Raw genomic sequence first — 15747 nt, 5'->3', positions numbered from 1 at the left:
GCAAGCACTGTCCTGTCGTGATCCCTTTCTCAGAATCACTCAGGAGGCTATCCATCTTCGCACGGTTCCTTCCTTTCTACCTAAAGTGGTCTCACAGTTTCACCTTAACCAGACTATATCCTTGCCTACCACGGCGGGTTTGAAGAAATCTGAAGAAGGGCGTTTACTGCGCCATCTCAACATAGGCAGATTGCTGCCCAGATATCTGTAAATGACACAAGAAGTATGAAAGACAGACCATCTGTTCGTCCTACATAGCGGGAAAAGACAATGTGAAGCGGCCTCTCGGCCCACCATCGCCCGCTGGATTAAAGAAGTTATCAGAGCAGCTTACGTAGAGGCCGGGAAGTCTCCGCCTCTACAAGTCAAGGCTCATTCTACCAGAGCACAAGCGGCATCTTGGGCAGAATCCAGGATGCTGTCGCCTGCAGAAATATGTAAAGCGGCGACGTGGTCCTCCCTCCATACCTTCTCCAGGTTCTACCGTCTGGATGTCCAGGCCAGGGATGACACAGCATTTGCGAGGGCGGTTCTACACGGTCCTCAGGGAGCCTCCCGCCCAGGCTGGGAGTAAAGCTTTTGTACATCCCATTTGTCCTGAGTCCATCTGGTTACACGCCAGGAAATGTTGAGATTACTTACCTGATAATCTCCTTTTCCTTAGTGTAGACAGATGGACTCAGCATCCCGCCCAGCTGCCTGTCTATATTGGTTTCACCGATTCAAGGGAAGCCATGTCATTCTTCTTACATAAGAGCGTCTCCTTTGCCAGGTGTCGACGCCTTCTGGTTGGGAATGCTGGCGGTCTCCAGCTACTATCAATCGGTCAGGGGAATCCTGTTTCACTATTTCACTGAGCGTCAGTACTCACATCCATGATAGCTTTTGCAAGGAAGATTACTAAGTTGCTACACTTCCTGTGGGGGTATATACCCGTGCTGACATCAGATCCGTCTCCAACTGCTAGCACGAGCATACTATACCCATTTGTCCTAAGTCCATCTGTCTACACTAAGGAAAAGGAGATTATCAGGTAAGTAATCTCAACATCTCTCTCCATCCATTGATCCTTATCCCCTTTCAATTTCACTATACCACTCTGTACTTTTCTCCTTTCTCTGATATATCTGAAAAAGTTTTGTCACCTCACTTTATCTCCTTGGTATTCCTTTCCTCTGCCTGATGTTTTGCTTTCTTGATTACTTTTTTCATCTCCCTCAGTTTCGCCAGATAATCCTCCCTGTGTTCCACTTTTTGGGATTTTTTATATTTCTTAAAAGCTGCTTTTTTTGCTTTTATTACATCAGCCACCTCCTTTGTGAACCAGATTGGATTCTTATTTCTCTTACTTTTGTTTACTTTTCTAACATACAGATTTGTTGCTTTTGTAATTGCTCCTTTTAGTTTCTCCCACTGTTGTTCGACCTCTCCCATTTTCTCCCAGTCTTCAAGTTCTACCTCCAGATATTTCCCCATTTCGACAAACTCTGCTTTTTGAAGTTCAAAACTTGGGTTTTTGTGACATTTCTCTGGATTCTATTTGCAATATCAAACAATACTGTTTATTTATTTATTTATTTATAATCTTTTATATACCGACGAACGTTGGGAACATCTCATCGGTTCACAGTAAACAAAATGCAACTAACTAGCTTTACAGAGAACAATGAACAATCATTAATAGGTAAACTATCTTTACAGAGAACAATCAATAATACGAACTTTGTTTTACAGAGAACTATAAACAATCAATAAACGGGGAGGTGCTAAGGTGGGCACCCACTCGGACATTAGAGATATTATCCCCATTAGTGAGCACTAGGTGAAGTAAAACTCCCTCCCTCGTGGATTCCATTACCATTTGTTTGAACAGAACGCCTTGCAGGATATCCACTATTTCTCTACGTCTGATAGATTCTGCAGAAGGGATTCTCCAGTCCATGTCCGGCAGATTAAAGTCACCAACTATCAATACTTCCATTTGAGTCGGAGGCTTGTCCACCACTCCAATAAAAATGGATGAACTGTCATCTTTTTTTAGGATGGCCCATAATGCTTCTTCTCTACCCCACTTTCCTTGAAGTTCAGTTGCTTGGATATTATTTTTGACTTAAAGTGCTACTCCTTCCCCTTTTTTGTCCTTTCTGTCATTCCTTAACAAATTATAGCCTGGTATGGCCATATCCCAGTCATGAGAATCCATGAACCATGTCTCCATGACAGCAACAACATCCAAGTCTGCCTCCACCATTAAGGCCTGCAGGGCTGGGATTTTATTGCCCAAACTGTGAGCATTTGTAGTCATAGCTTTCCAATTTTTCTCTCTTGCTATGTTGCACTCCCTAGGAACCTTTTCTGTTTCTTTGAGCTGATTCGCATGTCCGTCACAGGTCTTATTCTGCCAGAACCTACTGTTATCCAATTGATTCTGGGTTTTTGAATCCTGGATGTCTGATAACTCTGTGGGAGTGGGGGTTGAGGTACAGGTACAGGTTGCTGTAAACTTGGGGAAGGTGGGTGCATGATTGTCACATGTCTAGATCTACCTAACCCCACTGTAAAATATTTTTTCCTGGGATTCCATAACCGCTATTGGAGATGGGTGACAGATGATGTTTCAAGGAAGAGGATGTTAATTGAATCCTGTCCAATTGTTCCCTTAGAAGATGAATCAGCTCCATTTTAATTTTAGACAGCTGAAGGCAAAAGGGACAGCCCTTGGTTCTCCAAATGATAGGCCTTTGGATATAAGCACCACAATTGTTGCATTGAATTAAAGCCATTCTCTATGATTAATTAAAATCCTAAAGATAAGGTAAGGTATGGTTAGTCCCTAGCAAAGATTTTTAATAGGAATTTGAACTAAAAATGTGTTATCCAGTAAAGATCACTAGGCAGAGTATGCAAAGCAAATTAACAAGCAATATGACAGTATAAGTTATGTCTAGGCTGTAAGGAACTACTAAGTAATTGGGGATGAGGTAATTGAAGCTAATTATTTAGGAGACCAAGGAAGAGTATATACGAAAGTAAAGCCAGGGGTGGATGGGTAGAGGGGCAGGGAGGGAGGGAAATAAACAATAGTTTGTATCCTTTAAGGTGCAGTCTCCTGAATTGTACACAGTATACCAAATATTTCACCAGGGTCCTATACAGGGACAATATCACCTCCCATTTAATTGCTCAACATTTCTCTCCTTCTGCAACCAAGCAGCTTTCTGACTTTTACAGTTGCTTTATTCACTTGTTAGGGCACCTTATCATCATCAGATGCAATCTGCTCTTTTGTCCTTAGAAGAATTTCACCCCATTCTGTACCTCTCCCTTAGGATGTTGCAGCTTAAATGCATAATTCTAGATTCTAGACCATTTCTTGAGCTTCACTAGCTCTCTCCTCATATTTTTCACACTTTCCTGGCACATTACCCTGTTGCAGATTTTGGTATCATTGGCAAAAAGACAAACATTTCCCGACAATCCTTCCACATTGTCACTGACAAAAATGTTGAAAACAAAAAGTCGAAGGACTGATCCCTGAGGCACACTGCTTGTAACATCCCCCTCCTTGGCATGCACTCCATTTACCACTATCCTTTGTCACCTCCATCTCAACCAGTTTCTATGCCAATCGGGCACTCACTCTAGGGACTATTCCAAGGACGCGCAATTTGTATATATAAATTGCCTATGCAAGACCATATTAAAGGCCTTACTGAAATTGAAGTACACTACTTCTAACATTCTCCCTTGATCTAATTCTCTGATCACCCAATCAAATAAATTGCTCAGATTTGTCTGACAAGATCTACCTCTGGTAAAACCATGCTGCCTCAGATCTTGCAATCTATTGAATTCCAGAAATTGTACTATCCTCTCTTTTAGCAGTGATTTCATTAATTTACTTACCACAGAGTTCAGACTAACTGGTCTGTAATTCCCAGCCTCCTTCTTAATTCCATTTTTATGAAAAGGAACCACATCCGCCTATATCTAGTCCTCTAGAACTACTCCAGACTCTAAAGAAGCATTGAAAAGCTCTGCCAGCCAAGCTACCAGAACGTCTCTAAATTCCCTTAATACTCTCAGATGTAGCCCATCCAGCCCCATCACTTTCTCTGCTTTCAATTTAGTTAGCTCCTCGTGAACACACTTTTCTGAAAATTGAGATTTACCTCACTTCAAATCTTACTTGTGCTTGTTTTATGTGGTCCTGCTCCTTGCCCTTCCATAGTGAAAAGGAAAGCAACTTATTTATTTTTGGAGGGCTCTTCTTAAATGAACCTAAAATGTTCTTATTTGTCAAATTTTACTCATTTGTTTTAAATGAATGCATTTTACATGGTAAAACTGTAAAGTCATTCATCTCAGCTTTTAATAGTTCAATCACCCCAAAATAGCCCCTGAATAATTTTAAATGCAGGAACAAAAAATAAATCACAAAATCAAAAGAACAATGTCCCTGGTCATCTAATTCAAAATATTCATGAGCATATTTGAGAGAAAATAATTTTTTATATTTGTAGTACTGCCAATCTTTCAGCTAATACATCAGTTGTATTCTGAATATTTACTAGGTCTACTTTTATATTTTTTTTGTGTTTTCAGCTATGCAAATAGAATTCTCCACATAATAAAGATTTTTTGTAGACATTGATTTGACTCAAAGCATAAAGATTGAACAAGGTAACCAATATATAGGCAATCACAAAAAGTAGCATGTACTTAGCTTAATAAATCAAATGTAGAAGTAACCCTAACATGGATCCATGTTTCGAAATCTGTCTGCATCAGGGGGATCAAAGTCCTTTTTACATGTTCACTCATGGAGAGTCCTATTATTATGTAGACAATTTTTATTTGCATAGCTGAAAAACGCAAAAAAGTATAAAAGTGGACCAAGGTGAATATTCAGTATACAATTGGGGCCAGATATTAAAAACTACGCACGGGCATAGATTTGTGCGCGTAACCCGGCGTGCACAAATCTACGCAAGATTTTATAGCATGCGCGTGTAGCCGCGCGCAGGTTATACAATCCAGGGTCGGCACGCGCAAGGGGGTGCACAATTTTGCAACTTGCGTGCACCGAGTTGCGTACCCTTCCTCCGTTCCCTCTCGCCCCCCACCTTCCCCTCCCTTCCCCTACCTAACCCACCCCCCAGCCCTACCTAAACCCCCCCTTACCTTTAACTTTTAAGTTGCGCCTGCCTTTGTAGGTTCTGCGCGCTGGCGAAGGCCGGCCCGCAATCCCGGGCATAGCGGCAAATGACCGCTTTGCCTGGAGGCTCCGGCTCAGCCCACGCCCCACCCCCTTTTTCAAGCCCCGGGACATATGCGTGTCCTGGGGCTTGCGCGTGTCGCCGAGCCTATCCAAAATAGGCTCGGCGTGCGCAGGAGTGGGTTTTCGGGATTACGCACGTAATATATGCGCGGAACCCTTTGAAAATCCGCCCCTTGATGTATTAGCTGAAAAAGTGGCAGTCCTACTGTTATATTATCAAGCAGATTCACTTGCTTGTTACACGGTTAGGGACAGATTTTAAAACATACGCATGCGTCCATGTGCGTGTGGTTCCCAGCGCACGCACATGGATGCACCGATTTTATAACATGCCCTCGCTGGCGTGCACATGTTGTAAAATCCATTGGCCACACGCACATGCGTGCAAGGGGGGGGGGTGAATTTTTGCAAAGTTCATGCAGCAATGCAATCGGGCCTTCCCCAGTTCCCTCCCAGTCCGCTCCAATTAAGGAGCAGACTGGGAGGGAACTTCCCTAACCCCCTGCCTAAACTTCCTTCCCCTTCCCCTCTCTTTCCCACCCCCTAAACCTAACCTAACCTATCTTGTCTCTATTTCTTATTTTATTACTTACTTCTCCTTGGGAACAGAAGGAATTTACAAACACCGGCCGGCTGCTGGCATGCACTTCCCTGGGACAGCGGCTAATGGCTGCTGTCCTGGCGGGCCATTGTCCTGTGCAAGTATCACCACTTATGTGTGTGACCAGGCATTTTTCAAAAATGCTCGTGGCACGTGCGTGGCCAATTTAAAATTCGGCCATTATTTTTCAATCTTACCAACTAATATAAATATACAGTATCTTCTCAGCAATCATAGAATATTCATTGTGGCAATCCTAAAAACTCGATTGGTTAGATGTGCCTCCAGAAGGGAATGGAGAAAACACTGCTTTAACTGATAGATGGGGTAATCAAGTTTCTTGGATACTGTCATGATGCTCCTATGTTAATTCATATCTCCCTACATGAGTATGATCAAGATCCTTGGGACTGAGTTCTGCTGGGTGTGAAAGATATTTTCATTTTTCTGTGTAGTATTTGTTTGAAATGAATGTGCATTTTGAACCAAAAATACCCGTCTTTGGTTTATTTAAGTTCAAGCAAAAAAAATCCATACTGACTCCAAAAAATCCTGAAAATTTTGGGGTTTTTCATTTTGGCAAATAGTGCATTCTATTAGAAAATAGCTCACACTATTAGCAGAGAAATTAAAAAAAAAACTAGAAGCCCTTCCAGTGGCCCCTACCACCCTTGCCACCGCCTGCCACCCTCCTAGCCCTTTCATAGTGCTTGCCAAGGGCAAAAGGAGTGGAAGAGTAGCCTAATGGAGTAGCAGGCTGTAAACCAGCCAAACCAGGATTCAAAGCCCACTGCTGCTCCTTGTGACCTTGGGAAAGCCACTTTGCCCTTTATTTCATTAGGTACAATCGGAATATAAACCCTTTGGCAGGGAAATATCTACAATACTTGACTATTACCTGTTTTGAAGTACTAAAAGGTGGAATTAAAATAAATAAATTAGGAGCAATCCCCATTAACTCCTGCCCTGCCAGTTTCACTTTAAAAATGGAATGGACCATCTGGCATCGTTGTTGCTTTATGACCATAATGTAAATATAGCTGTAAAGTAATATGGCCTTAAATAAGCTTTACATCCAGAAAACTAATAAGGCACTAGCTAGCCCTGAGGCTAGTGCCAATATTAAAGGAAAGCCAGCAAGGCTGCAGTGACTAGGGATCACTCTTGCTCCCTTTTACCCTTGGAACAATGCTACAAAAGGGTAAGGGGACAAAAGGACCAGGGGGAGCAGGATCCATTTTTCTTTTCGTTTTTAAAATCTCATGCTTTATTTTGGCTTGGGAAATGACATGAACTGAAATTAATCAAATCTTACCCCCTTCCCCCCAAATATTTGCCCCTGCGTATAACTAGTATGTTATGCTGTGTGGGGTTTTTTTTTTTTAATTATTATTATTTTTTGAGTGTTTTCAAGTTATAATAGAAGATATCTCTTCTTGCCATGTCAGTCTACTTGAGGCCATTTTATTTGTTCTCATTTCAATAAACAACATAAGATACTTTCTAAATCATGTATAATGTTCTTTACTGCATTCTAAATATAAAAGAAATGTTATGCATTATGGAGTACATTTTCAAAAGAGTTTTGCATGTAAAAATAGCATACACACATATAAGTAGTATGTGCTATTTGGTAAAGAGTATGTGTGTATTTTCCATTTCACACATACATTTTGCCATGGAAAAAAGAGACAGGCTAGGGATGTTCTGGGGCAGGGTTAAGAAGAATGTGCAGAAGGTGCTATTTTGTAAGAGATATATGTGTATATATTATTGAACTTCTTCAGACACTTTCACACCGGCTAATTGACTCATGCAAGTGAAATCAGACTGCAATTTTTGATTGGGAGGATCTGGGTAAACCGTGGGAAGTGCAGTGTGAAAAACTACAAGATCTAGGTGAAGTGGAGGAGGACTGGATGAACTGGTGAAGGTATTGGCGAAGTGGTGATTCCAAGTACATGCAAGTGTTTCAAATTGTTTACACACATAAGAACATGCCATACTGGGTCAGACCAAGGGTCCATCAAGCCCAGCATCCTGTCTCCAACAGTGGCCAATCCAGGCCATAAGAACCTGGCAAGTACCCAAAAACTAAGAAGATCCCATGCTACTGATGCCAGTAATAGCAGTGGCTATTCTCTAAGACAACTTGATTAATAGCAGTTAATGGACTTCTCCTCCAAGAACTTATCCAAACCTTTTTTAAACCCAGCTACACTAACTGCACTAACCACATACCCTGGCAATAAATTCTAGAGCTTACTTGTGTGTTGAGTGAAAAATAATTTTTTTCTGATTAATTTTAAAAGTGCTACTTGCTAACTTCATGGAGTGCCACCTAGTCCTTCTATTATCTGAAAGAGTAAATAACCGATTCACATCTACCCATTCTAGACCTCTCATGATCTTAAAGACCTCTATAATATCCCCCCTCAGCCATCTTTTCTGCAAGCTGAAAAGTCCTAACCTCTTTAGTCTGTCCTCATAGGGGAGCAATTGGAATTAAATACAATTGTGCTTATAAGTTTACATACCCCTGGCAGAATTTGTAAGATGTGTAGTATTAAAAAAAAACAAACCATGAGTTATCAGACAATACACATCTGTTATTGTTAATGTGTTTCAAATTAAACTATTATGAATCAGAGAATAGCACAATCATTAAACAAACCATAGCAATAAGGGAAATAATACAATGGTTCTGTGATGACTGAAGCAAGGGCAAATATTTATAACTTCTTCCCTTTTTTTGAAATGCCACCATGGTATGAGTATGATTAGAGCTCTTCTTCAATCCAGTTAAAGATGCTGGTGGACAATCAGGAGAATGACTGTACATATGAAAAGGGATCATGAGAGTTATGCATATTATATCTCCCAGAAGTTTCCTTCTGCGCCTTTGGGCATCCAGCTGATTTGGATTAACAAGTTGACTACCCAGAGATTTTCCCCCACCAAATTAAATTAGCATAGTCATTGCAGTGACAGTTCTCAGATGGGAATTTGCATCTTTCAAAACCCTGCAATCACGTAAATTAAGTATGGCCCAATGTGCCACTGTTTCATGATGGCTGGGATATCCTACCCCAGGAGCTGTGAACACTGTCTGTACAGCATCCCCAGCCCCAGTTATCTCGAGGACCAGAATCAAAGCAGCTGATCCTAATAACCTGCATATAGAGAATTTAGTTTTCCAAAGATATTCAGGGCCTCAAACAGATTTTATTAACACAAAGTTTGAATAATGTTATTCCCCAAAGTCTTGCTGTTAGGAATAATTTTTAAGTCCTGAATTTGGGTGAAAAGAGTCCTTGATGCATACTTTTATTTTTTTTGCTATTTGGTTGCCAGGTTTCTATTTTTACAATGAATAACCTAATATTTTGGATACTGGAGTTGTCTTCTCAAGTCCTAACCTAACATCACTAGTTTAAATCTGTGAATTTGAGCCATATTTGTGCACAGCATGATTACTGTTATTTTTTAAAAGAACAGTTCAAAAGAAGCAGACAGCTCATAAAATTCTAAGAATGTTAGTAGATAAATCACACACTTTAGTAAAAGCCATGCAAAAAGTAAACAAATCAACAAAAGAAATAAAAGAAATTAGATGAGCTGAATATGGGTAAGTCCATCACTCATTTAAAAACCTGCAAATGCTATGCAAATAAGGCACCTTTTTGCTGCCAGGCTTTGGAAAGGAGTAGGATTTGAATCTTGAGATTAATCCACCTGTTGGAAACTTCTAGAAACCATAATGTCAAAAAGAAAAAGTCAATGTGCCAGGAAATTAGTTGCAGATAACTTACAATAACATTACTGTGCCTCAGATGTTTCCATGGATTGTTTGCAAGCATGGGGTACATACTTATCTATGAACATTATTTAAGTAAACTGAATTTGAACTTACTGTAAAAGACAAACATGAACTTATTATATTTGAACACTGGAGGCAATTTAAATGGAATTACGCACATAAAAGTAGCTTGTATTGTAGTAATTTTCAAAAGCCCATTCACGAGCGTAAAGTGCATTTGAAAATTATTCCAGTTGTTCATAGTTTACACAGGATTTTAAGACAGTTTGTTTTCTAAAGTACATGTCTCATCGTAGACATCAGATTAAAGATGATAGGCTTTTGCAGTTATTTTAATTGGTCCAAGAATTGCAATGAATAAATAAACCAGTTTTTTGAGGTCAAATGAACACACTGGACTAGGTGATTATTACTGGGTGACAGTTGAAAACAAAATGGTGGGCTTAAAGACAATGGATATTTTTCTTGTTTTAACTCACGTTGCAGAGAATACAAGTTCTCACGATTTTATTAATTAAAGACCTGCAAACAATTTGAGGTCAAATGCAAACCAGGAGGGAATTTCAATCTGGTTTGTGTTGCTGGATTCTTCTGAATTTTCAGGTTTGACATACTGTGATCAATTTTCAAAAGATTTAACCAGCTGACTTTCAGGCCGATGTAATAAGCTGGAGCAGACTTGGCTGCCATGGGTTTTTGCGCATGGTATTATGCGTGTTTTCTCGCACTAATCTTATGCATGTACATAATAACATGGTTAGTGCAGAAAAATGTGCGCACAAACACGCTCAAAAAGCTGTGGCTGGTTTAGCGTGAATCCATGCCAATGTCATGCAAAGGAGGCAATTAACCATTCATGAGCAATGTAGAGAGCTGTGCTGGCTTTTGTGCAAGTTTTTTTAAGTAGGTTATTTAGTGCGTGGGTCAAGGCAGGAATTAAATGTAAGCGATGTCTGAAAGTCAAAAATTAAATGGCAGAAGCCAGAAGATAAGTCAGATAGGGAACAGGCACATGTCAGAAAATGCTTTTGTAGTGCCTTCTAAATCTGTACTGCATTTCCCCTTTCACCGGATCTGACATTATAGCTCCCACGCGGTTGGTAATGGATCATGAAGGAGACATTGCTCTCCTCACCTACAGCCCTACTCCTGGACCTCTGACTCACTACTGTTTTAAAGGCTTTCAACCAAGAATCAACAGGTCACCACATTAATGCGGGTTTATGCACGGTTTATTGCATAAGGCCTTCAGCGTGCATTGTAGTGTGCACATCTGCATGGATATTTGTTTTGCGCATATTTTATGCTTATCTCATTTGCATGCCATCCTCTTATAATATCCCGTTGGAGGAGCCTGCTTTTGCCATGTGCATTAAAAAGAAAATGCGCTGAAAAATGCGCCAATTTCACTGCAGGTCTTATTATATTGGCCCCTTTGCAAGTTAGCCAGTTAAATCTTTCTGGTTTCAAAGCATTCCACCTCTGCTTCACTAAATTTGTACATACAAAATCATGATGCAAACAGATTTAGCCAGTCAAAAAGGAAGCTGATTTGGAGGCATTGTTAGAGCAGGGAGCAGGTACAGTATTTATTAGGGATGTGAATTGTTTTTCGACGATTAAAATTATCGTCCGATAATTTTAATATCGTCTTAAACCGTTATGGAACACAATACAATAGAGATTCTAACGATTTATCGTTATAAATCGTTAGAATCATGAGCCGGCACATTAAAACCCCCTAAAACCCACCCCCGACCCTTTAAATTAAATCTCCCACCCTCCCGAACCCCCCCCCAAATGACTTAAATAACCTGGGTGTCCAGCGGCGGTCCGGAACGGCAGCGGTCCGGAACGGGCTTCTGCTATTGAATCTTGTTGTCTTCAGCCGGCGCCATTTTCCAAAATGGCGCCGAAAAATGGCGGCGGTCATAGACCAACACGATTCCACGGCAGAAGGTCCTTCCGGACCCCCGCTGGACTTTTGGCAAGTCTTGTGGGGGTCAGGAGGCCCCCCCCAAGCTGGCCAAAAGTTCCTGGAGGTCCAGCGGGGGTCAGGGAGCGATTTCCCGCCGCGAATCGTTTTCCGTACGGAAAATGGCGCCAGCAGGAGATCGACTGCAGGAGGTCGTTCAGCGAGGCGCCGGAACCCTCGCTGAACGACCTCCTGCAGTCGATCTCCTGCCGGCGCCATTTTCCGTACGAAAAACGATTCGCGGCGGGAAATCGCTCCCTGACCCCCGCTGGACCTCCAGGAACTTTTGGCCAGCTTGGGGGGGGGCCTCCTCACCCCCACAAGACTTGCCAAAAGTCCAGCGGGGGTCCGGAAGGACCTCCTGCCGTGGAATCGTGTTGGTCTATGGCCGCCGCCATTTTTCGGCGCCATTTTCCAAAATGGCGCCGGCTGAAGACAACAAGATTCAATAGCAGGAGCCCGTTCCGGACCGCTGCCGTTCCGGACCGCCGCTGGACACCCAGGTTATTTAAGTCATTTGGGGGGGGTTCGGGAGGGTGGGGGATTTAATTTAAAGGGTCGGGGGTGGGTTTTAGGGGGTTTTAGTGTGCCGGCTCACGATTTTACAATTTTTCACGATATTTTACCCCCCCAAACAGCAACAATACGATTCCCTCCCCCTCCCAGCCGAAATCGATCGTTAAGACGATCGAGGACACGATTCACATCTCTAGTATTTATTTATTTATTTATTTATTTATTTATTTCATAATTTTTTATATACTGCGGCACGTTAATAACATCACCTCGGTTCACAATAAACAGTAAATCAGCAACAGGCTTTACAGTCAATATTATAAGAAAATTATTCCTTTCCTGCTAATTTTTGTTCCTGTAGTACCAAGGGTCAGTCCAGACAGTGGGTTATCTCCCTCTTCCACCAGATGGAGTCAATTAGAACGTTGAAGGATGCTTCCTTATAAGGTCATGCAAACTAATCGGAGAAAGTTCTTTTTTACTCAACGCACAATTAAACTCTGGAATTTGTTGCCAGAGAATGTGGTTCGTGCAGTTAGTATAGCTGTGTTTAAAAAAGGATTGGATAAGTTCTTGGAGGAGAAGTCCATTACCTGCTATTAAGTTCACTTAAGGGCGGATTTTAAAAGGCGCGCGAATAGCCTACTTTTGTTTGCGCTCCAGGCGCAAACAAAAGTACGCTGGATTTTAGTAGATACGCGCGGAGCCGCGCATATCTGCTAAAAACCTGGATCGGCGCGCGCAAGGCTATCGATTTTGTATAGCCGGCGCGCGCCGAGCCGCGCACCTACCCCCGTTCCCTCCAAGGCCGCTCCGAAATCGGAGCGGCCTTGGAGGGAATCCTCTAACACCCTCCCCTCACCTTCCCCTCCCTTCCTCTACCTAACCCACCCCCCCGGCCCTGTCTACACCCCCCCCTTACCTTTCTCCGGGGATTTACGCCTCCCGGAGGGAGAAGTAAATCCCCGCGCGCGAGCGGGCCTCCTGCGCGCCGGGCCACGACCTGGGGGCGGGTACGGAGGGCGTGGCCACGCCCCCATACCCGCCCCCAAAACGCTGCCGACACGCCCCCGAAACGCCGCGACGACCGGGCCTGCGCCCGACACGCCCCCCACGGAGAACCCCGGGACTTACGCGAGTCCCGGGGCTCTGCGCGCGCCGGGAGGCCTATGTAAAATAGGCTTCCCAGCGCGCAGGGCCCTGCTCGTGTAAATCTGCCCGGTTTTGGGCGGATTTACGCGAGCAGGGCTCTGAAAATCCGCCCCTTAGAGAATAGCCACTGCCATTAGCAATGGTTACATGGAATAGACTTAGTTTTTGGGTACTTGCCAGGTTCTTGTGGCCTGGATTGGCCACTGTTGGAAACAGGATGCTGGGCTTGATGGACCCTTGGTCTGACCCAGTATGGCATTTTCTTAAGGTAGTGCACCCTCTACTAATCCTCAGTATGGAATATATCAAAGCAAGGAGGAAAATCAGGATGGATCAAGAACAATAGAATTCAGTAAAAAATAACAGTGTGCAAAAGGCACAAAACAGTGTCAAACAACAAATTGCAGAATGAACCATTAACCAGCCAAAGGAAAAATGCACTGAAGAACAATTTGAGCAGAGAGGCAATCCCAAACCCAATAAAACAGTCAGGGAGGGCTTCTGGACTGATCCTTGGTACTACAGGAACAAAAATTAGTAGGTAAGGAATAATTTTCTTTTCCCTGTACATCCCATTCCCTGTACGTACTGATCCTGGTACGTACAGGGAATGGGATGTACCAAAGCTTCCCTACGTAGGGTGGGCCCCAGAAAGCCCTGCTCGAATGACCCTAGAGCCAAAGGAGACAAAAGTAGGCAACTGTATGTGTAGACGATAATGATGAGCAAAGGTGTGTAATGATTTCCAAGTTGCCGTTCGACAAATCTCCTGGAACGAGACCGATTGCATCTCCGCCCAGGAAGCAGCCTGAGCTCGAAGAGAATGGGCCTTGACACCCGCCAGAGGTTGTCAACCCTCTCCAATGTAGGCCACCGAGATCGCCCCCTTCAGCCAGCGAGCAATGGTAGTTTTCGATGCTTTGGCCCCCTTCCTCGGACCATGCCAGAGAACAAAAAGATTGTCCAACCAGCGAAAATCATTAGTGATGTCCAGATAGCGAATGAGGATATGCTAGACATCTAGCTTGCATAGATCCGCTGATGCATCCGCTGAGAAGGATGGAAGCTCTACCGTTGGATTCAAGTGGAACTTGGAAACCACCTTGGGCAGAAAAGCAGTCACAGTGCACAAGGAAACTCCCGAATCCATAAAACGAAGGTAGGGCTCTCTGCACGAGAGTGCTTGAAGCTCCAAGATTCTGCGGGCAGAACAGATATCTACCAGGACAACCGTCTTGAGAGTGATATCCTTGAGGTTCGCGGAACACATGGGTTCAAAGGGTGGACCGACCAAGATTCGGAGAACAAGATTGAGACTCCACGAAGGATAAGAGCGTGGACCGGGGGGGGTTTCATGTGCTTCAACCCCTGAGGAATCGAATATCTGGGTGAGAGGAGAGGGAAGTTACCTCTCGTTGATGAAGTAGCCTAGGGCAGTGGTTCTCAACCCTGTCCTGGGGACCCCCCCAGCCAGTCGGGTTTTCAGGATATCCACAATGAATATGCATGAGAGAAAATTTGCATACACTGCCTCCATAACATGCAAATTTTCTCTCATGCATATTCATTGTGGATATCCTGAAAACCCGACTGGCTGAGGGGGTCCCCAGGACAGGATTGAGAACCACTGGCCTAGGGCAAAGACTTGCACTCTCAGCGAATTGTAGGCCAGACCCTTGTCCAGTCCCAGTTGAAGAAAAGATAGGATCTGAGCCACAGAAGTGGTCCGTGGTGACACAGGTATGGAGGCACACCAGTTCTCAAAAACTTTCCATACCCTGATATAGGAGATGGAGGTACACGTCTTTCTAGCCTTGAGGAGGGTCGAGATAACGGCCTCTGGGTATCCACGCCATCTCAGCCGGCGCCTCTCAACAGCCAGGCTGCAAGACAGAAGCAATTGGCCTGGGCGAAAATTACCGGACCCTGATGCAGCAAGCGTGGAAGGTGACCCAGACGAAGAGGTCCATCTACTGCGAGGTTGATCAAGTCTGCAAACTACGGACGATGGGGCCATTCCGGCATCACCAGCATTACCGGACCCTGGTGAGACTCTATTTTCCATAGCACCTTGCCCACCAGAGGCCAAGGGGGAAACACGTAGAGGAGAACATGACGGGACCAGGGGAGGACTAAGGCATCCATTCCCTCTGCGCCGTACTCTCTTCTGCGACTGAAGAACCGAGCTGCTTTGGCATTCCGGGAGGTTGCCATTATATCCAATAGGGGGTTCTCCATCTGTGGAACAGAAGATTCACCGCCTGCTTTGAGAGTTCCCACTCTCCGGGATCTAGATGTTGACGACTGAGAAAGTTGGCTTGAACGTTGTCTACGCCTGCGATGTGGGAAGCCGCTAGGCAGGAGAGATGAGTCTCTGCCCACGCCATCAACCTGTCTGTCTC

At 43.7% G+C, this 15747-nt stretch overlaps 1 protein-coding gene across 2 annotated transcripts in view; it reads right to left on the bottom strand.

Moving 5' to 3' along the window:
• Nucleotides 1-9628, bottom strand: part of LOC115100316 (tyrosine-protein kinase SYK-like) — a 53457-nt gene extending 43829 nt beyond the window's left edge. The window contains exon 1 of one of the 2 annotated variants that reach the window (XM_029618741.1): nt 9562-9628. The gene's annotated coding sequence lies outside the window, so the exon portion shown is untranslated. The remainder of the gene's footprint in view (nt 1-9561) is intronic. The other variant, XM_029618735.1, reaches the window with a different exon arrangement.
• Between the last annotated feature and the right edge of the window lie 6119 nt (nt 9629-15747).

Source organism: Rhinatrema bivittatum, chromosome 1 (genome assembly GCF_901001135.1).
Source record: "Rhinatrema bivittatum chromosome 1, aRhiBiv1.1, whole genome shotgun sequence".
Classification (NCBI taxonomy): Eukaryota; Metazoa; Chordata; class Amphibia; order Gymnophiona; family Rhinatrematidae; genus Rhinatrema; species Rhinatrema bivittatum.
This window is presented reverse-complemented; position numbering and strand designations above follow the sequence as displayed.